This window comes from Rhagoletis zephyria, unplaced genomic scaffold (genome assembly GCF_001687245.7).
Source record: "Rhagoletis zephyria isolate East Lansing unplaced genomic scaffold, Rhagoletis_zephyria_1.1 Rzeph_scaffold_02358, whole genome shotgun sequence".
NCBI classification, from domain to species: domain Eukaryota; kingdom Metazoa; phylum Arthropoda; class Insecta; order Diptera; family Tephritidae; genus Rhagoletis; species Rhagoletis zephyria.
Genome location: NW_016159442.1, coordinates 5,859 through 13,447, shown reverse-complemented (window position 1 = coordinate 13,447; position 7,589 = coordinate 5,859). Strand labels below are relative to the sequence as shown.

Here is a 7,589-nt window from a genome sequence, read left to right as displayed (position 1 = left end):
ACAGCTGATTCTAGCTACAATACGGACCGTTTAGCTAAAAAGAAACCAAAAATGAGGATCGATAGAACTTTTCACGCTGATTTCAACCATACCCAAATTATTTGGGGCAAGTAAAAAACACAGAAAATATAACAGGTTAAACTTCAACTTTCCTTTTTCTTACATGTAAATCTCGGAAACGACTTGACCGATTAGAAAAGTATTGAATTCAATTCAAAGATTATTTTAATGGCTTTTTGGTAAACGATATTTAAAGAAAATATATATACTATTTCAATTTTTTCCACTACTTTCGTTAAATTTTGCACTATAACAAACCTTTCTATATAAGGTAATAACTTGTACTTTCTAAATAATATACATTTCTGTAGCATTAGTTATGCAATTTTCTTCAAAAAGGGAAATTTAATGAAAAAATTAAATTTTTTTGTTTTTTTTTTGTATTTCTGACTCCAAAATATAAAAAATCAGAAAAATTATGTACATCAACCGAAATATAAACTAATCATCTTTATTTTGATGTTTGTAGTTGTTTAATCGGTTATGTAGTTCATAAGATATTGATATTTCAAAATATCGAAAAATTTAACTTAACCTACTATATCTTCTTAATTTTTTACTTGCGCTAAATAATTTTGATAAGGTTAAAATCAGCATGAAGAGTTCTATCCAATTACATTTTTGGTTTGTCTATAGCTAAATGGTCGGTATTCTATACTTTTTGTAAAAATTTAACATCACATTTGACATCAGTAATGAAAACGGAATGTCATTCATTTGACACCGAAATTTGACGACAGTCTTTGACATGCCCTGCGGTATCGACATTTGGTCAGTTTTTAAAATGTAGTGAAAACGCATTTGACATCAAATGAACAGCTGTCAGATGAAGGCAGTTTTTGATGTCAGTGATTTTGTCCTAATGAAAACCAGCCCTAAGACGCACGAATACTATCATATCATACATGTGTCGACGTCGCAGCAGCAATGTTGTGTTTTGTTGTAGAAAATGTCCTTTCATTAATGCGCAAATGAACAAATAAAAAAAAAATAAGTTTCAAGATCTGAAAGTTTTTAGCTGACGGTGGTAGAAGTAGTAGAAATGTAAAGTGTTATCTATTCCACAAATGTGGTGAAGTCCGAGCACTGACTGTTGAGCAAAACTTCCCCTGCAGGGAAACCGCGGACTAGTGAATCAAATTTCTAGTTCCGTACTAGGTTTTTATCGCCAAAAAGGAACTAGTCCGATATGAACTAGATCCCCACCAGTCCAAAATCGGCGAAAAGTGGTACTTTTAAAATACCATTTTTTTTCAGTTTTTTTTGCTCTAGAAATCGATATCTGAAGTGACGAATTTAGAAATGGTTCGGAACTATAGAAAAAGGGATGCAGAACGAACTACATCTTATTTGTCGAATTTAGAACAAGTTCGGAACTATCGAAAAAGGGATGCAGCGGGGGGCTTGTTTACTGTGCATAGGTATGTGTTCGGCGGCTTTTTCGTTCAAATACGCTTCTATTCTGCGCTTCGCAGATGCTTTTTCATAGCTTGATAATACAAAATTAAAATTTGTGTTAACATTTCAACATCTTGGGACCGTCTGGAATCTAAGAAATAACAGCGAGCACCTCTGCAAACTCAGCTACAGCTAAAGGTATGTAAACGTACATTTCTTACAATCATTCAAACAAATTTAATTTCAAATTAAAAACACATTGCTTCCAAAATAACTTAACATCGCACACACGGAAGAACCAAAAAGATTACAAAATTATGATACTTTTTTTCTTTCGTCCGCCGATTTCAGAACTGGTTCGGAACTATAGAATTTAGGACTTGTTCGGAACTATCGAAAAAGGGATGCAGCGGGCGACAATTGACACTTCCTAGGACATCGCCATGTTAAATTCGCCAGTTGCTTGCATGCAAAAGAGATTTATCGCGACCCAATACTGGGTCTAAATGTACTAGAAGCGCACCAGTTCAGAACTAGAGATTTTCCCCACAGGGTCGCTGCTTCGCACAAAAGCGCATGTGTGTGATAGTGTGAGTGCCCACCTCTGACATAAAGTAAGCACTTACGAAAGGGTGCTGCTGCACTTGGACAGGCAAATCCAAAAGCGAATAGGAACCTGTAAGCGAAAAGGTTCCTTTAAAAGAGTCTTGCGAAATAATCACTATTTTATAAGTAAATAAATAACTTACGTGTGTGTGTGTGTTTGGAACGCTAACGTAGTTTGTGGCGCCCCACTTGGACATGGAAAACACCAAAAAAAAAACCCAAAGAAACTTACCGTGGTAACTACGAGATGATATTCTGTAAATAAATACTTTAAATAGATTAGTAAATTAAAAAATAATAGCAATTTATTGCAAAACTTACCAGAATTAACGCAATCGGAATGGCAAATGTCAACGAATTAATGTAAAGGAGATGACAAAAACGAGTCAGTGATGCCAACGGATATTTAGTATGAAGAACTTTAGCTTTTACTACCAATATGACTAGAAACTATAGTCAGCAACATTCTGCACAAGTAAAAGAGCCGATTTTATGTGTGGGAGCGAGAAGACTGTTTTATTACAAAACCTTTTTTTTATTGAATCATGGGTGCAAATCTTATGAAATTAACAAAATTGCCTTCGCATAGAATAATATATCTAGCCACACCAACTTTCCGCGAATGTTTGACGCACTGACGCAGCATTTGCATTCACTTATGAACGAGAACGACAGTAGTGAACGTTCGCGAACGTATCGATGCAACTTATAGCTACATAGTTATATGAACGCACGCTGCTTGGTCCACCAACACATAGGTACGTGTACGAACAGCGGAATATTTTTCTACCTAACATTCGCGAACGCGAACGATCTGGACTTGTTTTATGTTTCTCGTTCGCGACAGCACTTACCGCGTTCAGAGTGTATCAACTGAGTAACTATGGCACTCGAGGAGGACCAACTGAGACCACAGAATGTTCCAGGTCCCTAAAAGTCAGTTAGTGATCCTTCTTGTGCCTACTCTTCGGCACTCGTCGACCTCATTTTCTTCGATTCTACAGTATCCGTGTTTTGGCTTCCAAAATTTGGTGCATGTCGAAGCAGTCTCTAAGCAGCTTAGATTTCATCGTCCTGTTTTAAAGGGCCCGGATGGCTGCTGGGCTATCTGAAAAAAAAAACTGGAAAGAGGTCCTTCAAACCAGGGACCTAAAATAAGTTTTTTTTTTTTTTTAAGTGACATTGGCCAAATATTTATATAAAAGCATATATGTAATACTTCTATATCGGCAGTAAGCTAACTTCTCAATGTGTAAGCATTCCGAAATCAAAGCGAGACAGTCTAGTACTGTTTTTGTCAATGTATTGTGTACTTGAGTGCCGGTTTTGTAAATGTGTCGTGTACATGTTTATTTATAAACGTATGTGTTCCTTTTCTTTCGTACGTGTTTATTGATATATCTGTACTGTAGTGTTTTCGGACGGTACTAGCTCTTACTGCCAATATAGGAGTATTACATATATGTATAAAAGTCATTTCCTGATAATAAAAAAACCGCTTATCCATATTAAACAAGTTCGGTATCAAATGAAATAGGACTAAAATAGCTTAAAACTGAAATGTCTAAACGAGGAAAGCCACCTATTGTAAAATCTGTAAAGTGAATCTTCGGAGCTCAGATCGCTTTGGGATTTCGAACACTATGTGCTGATGATCCGAGAGCGATGCTGCAGAGTGAGATATAGTACCTTCTCTCTGACGACAGTGATAAAGGTAGGCTTGCAATCCCTGTCCGCCAAGTATACGTTTATTTGCATAAGACATTCTAAAAGGTCCTTACTCCTTTCGTTGATGTTGGAGCTGGCCCTCACGGTGTGGTGGTCATTCCCAAATTCGACTAGCACTGCACCTACAAAGGTGGTATAGCGTTATCGTCACCTGAGAAGGCACCTAGAAATAAAAGGAGTAAGGGGTGTATTATTGAGGTTGCGGTTATTTAAGAGTGGCGCGTGTCCTCAAGCCTGTCGTAGATTAACCTACCTGAACTACCCAGTGCTATTGGCCTCCGCTAAACGACGGTTTTCGCAACATACCTATTGCGAATTTGCGTTCGCTGTGCCACCTTGTCATGATGTCGGTTAGTCTGTAGTACCGTTTTGGTCCTCATTGCTTTCGTTGAAGCGACACTTTAACGAGACATGCTTTTTTGTCCCGTTGGGACCCCTTTTCCCTGGCATCCCCGGTCGGTTTTGGTCGACCGGCAGTAGTGGCGTTTGTTGGCTTGAAAGCAACGCCTTATTTTCGTCCAATGGCGGCTTTCAACGTGGGCAGTCGAGTCTCACTAGATTCCACGGATTTAGTGTAATGCCATATGACAAAAAGTTAAGAATATGGGCTATTATGTATGGCGACTGGTGTCTAGTTGCCGGTCTAGTATCCATGGCTACCAGTATCGTGCTTTGTATTATGTATATATAGCGATAAATCTCAGGATACAGAAAAGCGCAGACAACATCCGAATTTAACAATTTATGTAAACAAATAGCAAAATTGTTATAAGTGGGAAACAGGAAATTGCGCACCTAGACTAAGTAGCTGACAGTCAGTAGCCAGTTGCCATAAGTAATGCGAATTATTTTAACTACGTAAGGTCCATTGCCCTGATCATGTCGGCGAGGAATACCGACGAATATGAAATGACGAACTGTACAAGTTTGTTAACACCGTGAATATGGCTCAACTCATAAATATACGACTGCGCCTTGGACGTGTCAATTCACCGATAAACAGCTCTTTTCTGCGCTGGTAACAAACATAGGCCCCTATTATGAGTTGCATTCGATTTTCGACTGTGGTCGAAAGTGCTGAGCGAACGAATTTTCATTTGGTATTATGGCGCTCATTCGATGAAGAATAGCGCTATTGTGAATTTCGCTCGTTTAGGTTGTTCACAATAGTATATTTTTCACCGCTGAGAAGCTTTGTTTACAAATCGAGAAAACTAAATAGTGTGCTTATACATATTTATGTAAATTTGTTCTAATTAAAATGAAGTAAAAAAGAAAGCAAGTTTATAAAAACGTGGTAAAATGAGTACAACGAGTTCTGGTTCAACGATTCGTCAGAGGATGAGAGCTTAGTAAACTGGCCAGGAGTAGCAAATGTTTAAGAGAGTTTAAGTTTATTAGTCTTTCGAATATATTTTGATATAAAATATATTTAAGAAATTTGTCTACAGATTCATTAAAAAGTTCCGACCATCTAAAGAGGCGTTTGTGAGCCAAATCTATTTAAAATATTTTAAAACTATCAACAGCGCTACGATTTTGTTCTCAGAGATCGTGCCAACAGAGTATTGGGATTTTCTTTCACAAGTAAAACCAGCCTTTCGAGCTTGTGTTTAGTATTCACGATGTTAGAACTGCATGAAATTAATAAAAATTGTTTAAAATTAGTGTCTAGCCGCCAAAATGTAAGAAAACATATACAAAATCATACATTTTTCACAATTTTCTAACACTTCGCTACACCATCGAAAGCAAAATTCTGTTCGACAGAAAATTCGATACTCAACGAAAATTTCGACACGCTTGCATAGCTCATAATACAAATTTCACTTTCGATCTTCGATCTCCGATAGCCAGCGAAGATCGAAAATCGAATGCAGCTCATAATAAGGGCCATATTGTAACCGGTAAATAATGTTCACGTCAACTTTGAGCCCTTTTTCGCATTCTGCGCACTCTTGTAAGCGGTAAATTTTGTTACCATCTCATAAGCTGGTAACAAAATATTGCCCCGTGAAATATGCAATGCCAGTATTTCCACAAATCTTCATTGCTGAATCGCGGTGACAGTAAATGGTGAAATTTTATTCGGCAATAAAATGTTCGGTTATAAAACCATCGGTAACGCGCAGAATAGACCTGTAAGACTCGATACCTATAGGACACCAAAACCAAGAGCGCGCACGAACTATATGGAAACACCAAGTGCAGAATTATGTATATACACTTGGGAAGCTTCGTAAAACATATACATATGTATATATGTATGTTTTCTAAATTTTTCCAGTATAATCAATTGAAATTAGTTGATTAAACTTTTAGAAACTATACAGTTGCCCCGTGAATTATTGCACACCCTTTATATCATGATACAAAAAGAAGGTAGTTTCATTTAATGACATTCCTTGTTGTTAACCATTTAACTATTAATAAAATTATGACATTTCGTTAAATTCATGCTACCTGATCACGAGCAGAAATATATATATTTTTTTTTTAAGCAGATGATTTCATCAGTCGACTCAAAGATGTCGAATATGATGAATCTGGAAGTTAATGCATAATCTCCAAAATGGGCTTGACGAAACTAGGTTTCAGAACGGATGAAGAAAGTGATCAAAATTATACTTATGCTAATTGCGGAGGGCGTTATGCGTAAGCCGAATTCAAGTTTTTTGCATACATTGGAAATTTTAAATTCGCAATTTGTTGAAGTTAATGGTGATACGCTAACCACAAAGCCTAATTTTTTGCAAAATCTGATGAGAAATTTAAAAGTAAATTTTCACGAATTTCATCACCAATCACGGATTTCATGTGAACAAATATTCCCAAAATTATAAAGCAAAACAAAAATAATTTTACCCAATTTGTTTTTGTTTTGCATCTTGGTTAGTTATGAGAACAATTTATTCACATGGAATTGGCGATTATAAAAAGATTTATTTGGAAAGAGCATTCTTTAGAATTTGATTTTTAAATCGCAAGATTGCATTCAAAATAAGAAAATGAAAAAATAACAACATAATGCTCTCGTGATTTTTATTATAAAATAAAAAGAACAATTTCAATGAAGTCTCCTTTAACATTACACATTTTATATATTTTTAATAAAAAAACCACGAACCACGTAAGTAAAAAAATTACCAAGTACTGATAATGATTTTTGATTTGATATATTATTAAATTGGTATAAATGTGGGAAAGAAAATACTCCGATTTATTGTTTTAATATTATCAAAGTGGCAAGGCCGTTGAGAATACTCACAATTTATGAAACTTCAAAAAATTTTATTATCCGTCAAAAGTTGTTTATTGAAACCATGATACAAAAAAGAAGGTAGTTTCAATAAACAACTTTTTGATTAAAAAGCAGATTTTTGACAATTGCTCAATTGTGAAAAATTCGAAGCGGCGTTACCCAATTGTAAGTTTTTTTGTGTGGGAGATTTAATATCCTAAATTTGGGATTATAAATAAAATAGTTGTGTAATATTTACCTTTTAAAAATAATTAATATCTTATCTTAAAAACGTTTGAATTTTACATTAAATTCGGTAGCAACTTGCCAAATCATTATTTTAATATTAATACAATTTTAGTGAACATATTTAAAAATTTTTTAGGGTCCTCATGTCATCTGATTATTTCACAATGTAGTTTTCTATATCGGATACGATGACTCTGATATAATTCAGACACTGAAATTATACATTTATTTAATACATATTGTCTTTGTCCATTTAACAGCAAATGGAATTTACTTTGGGACCCATAGGCCGCGAAATTTTTCCAAC

The 7,589-nt window shown here is 35.4% G+C and overlaps 1 long non-coding RNA gene across 1 annotated transcript; it reads right to left on the bottom strand.

Annotated features, from left to right (window-relative positions):
• Positions 1 to 1,679: 1,679 nt before the first annotated feature.
• On the bottom strand, positions 1,680 to 3,228 carry LOC108366656 (uncharacterized). Its single transcript, XR_001848125.1, has 3 exons — positions 2,386 to 3,228; positions 2,208 to 2,319; positions 1,680 to 2,134 (listed from the first exon to the last, which is right to left on the bottom strand). It is a non-coding gene; the product is annotated as an uncharacterized LOC108366656 (long non-coding RNA).
• Between the last annotated feature and the right edge of the window lie 4,361 nt (positions 3,229 to 7,589).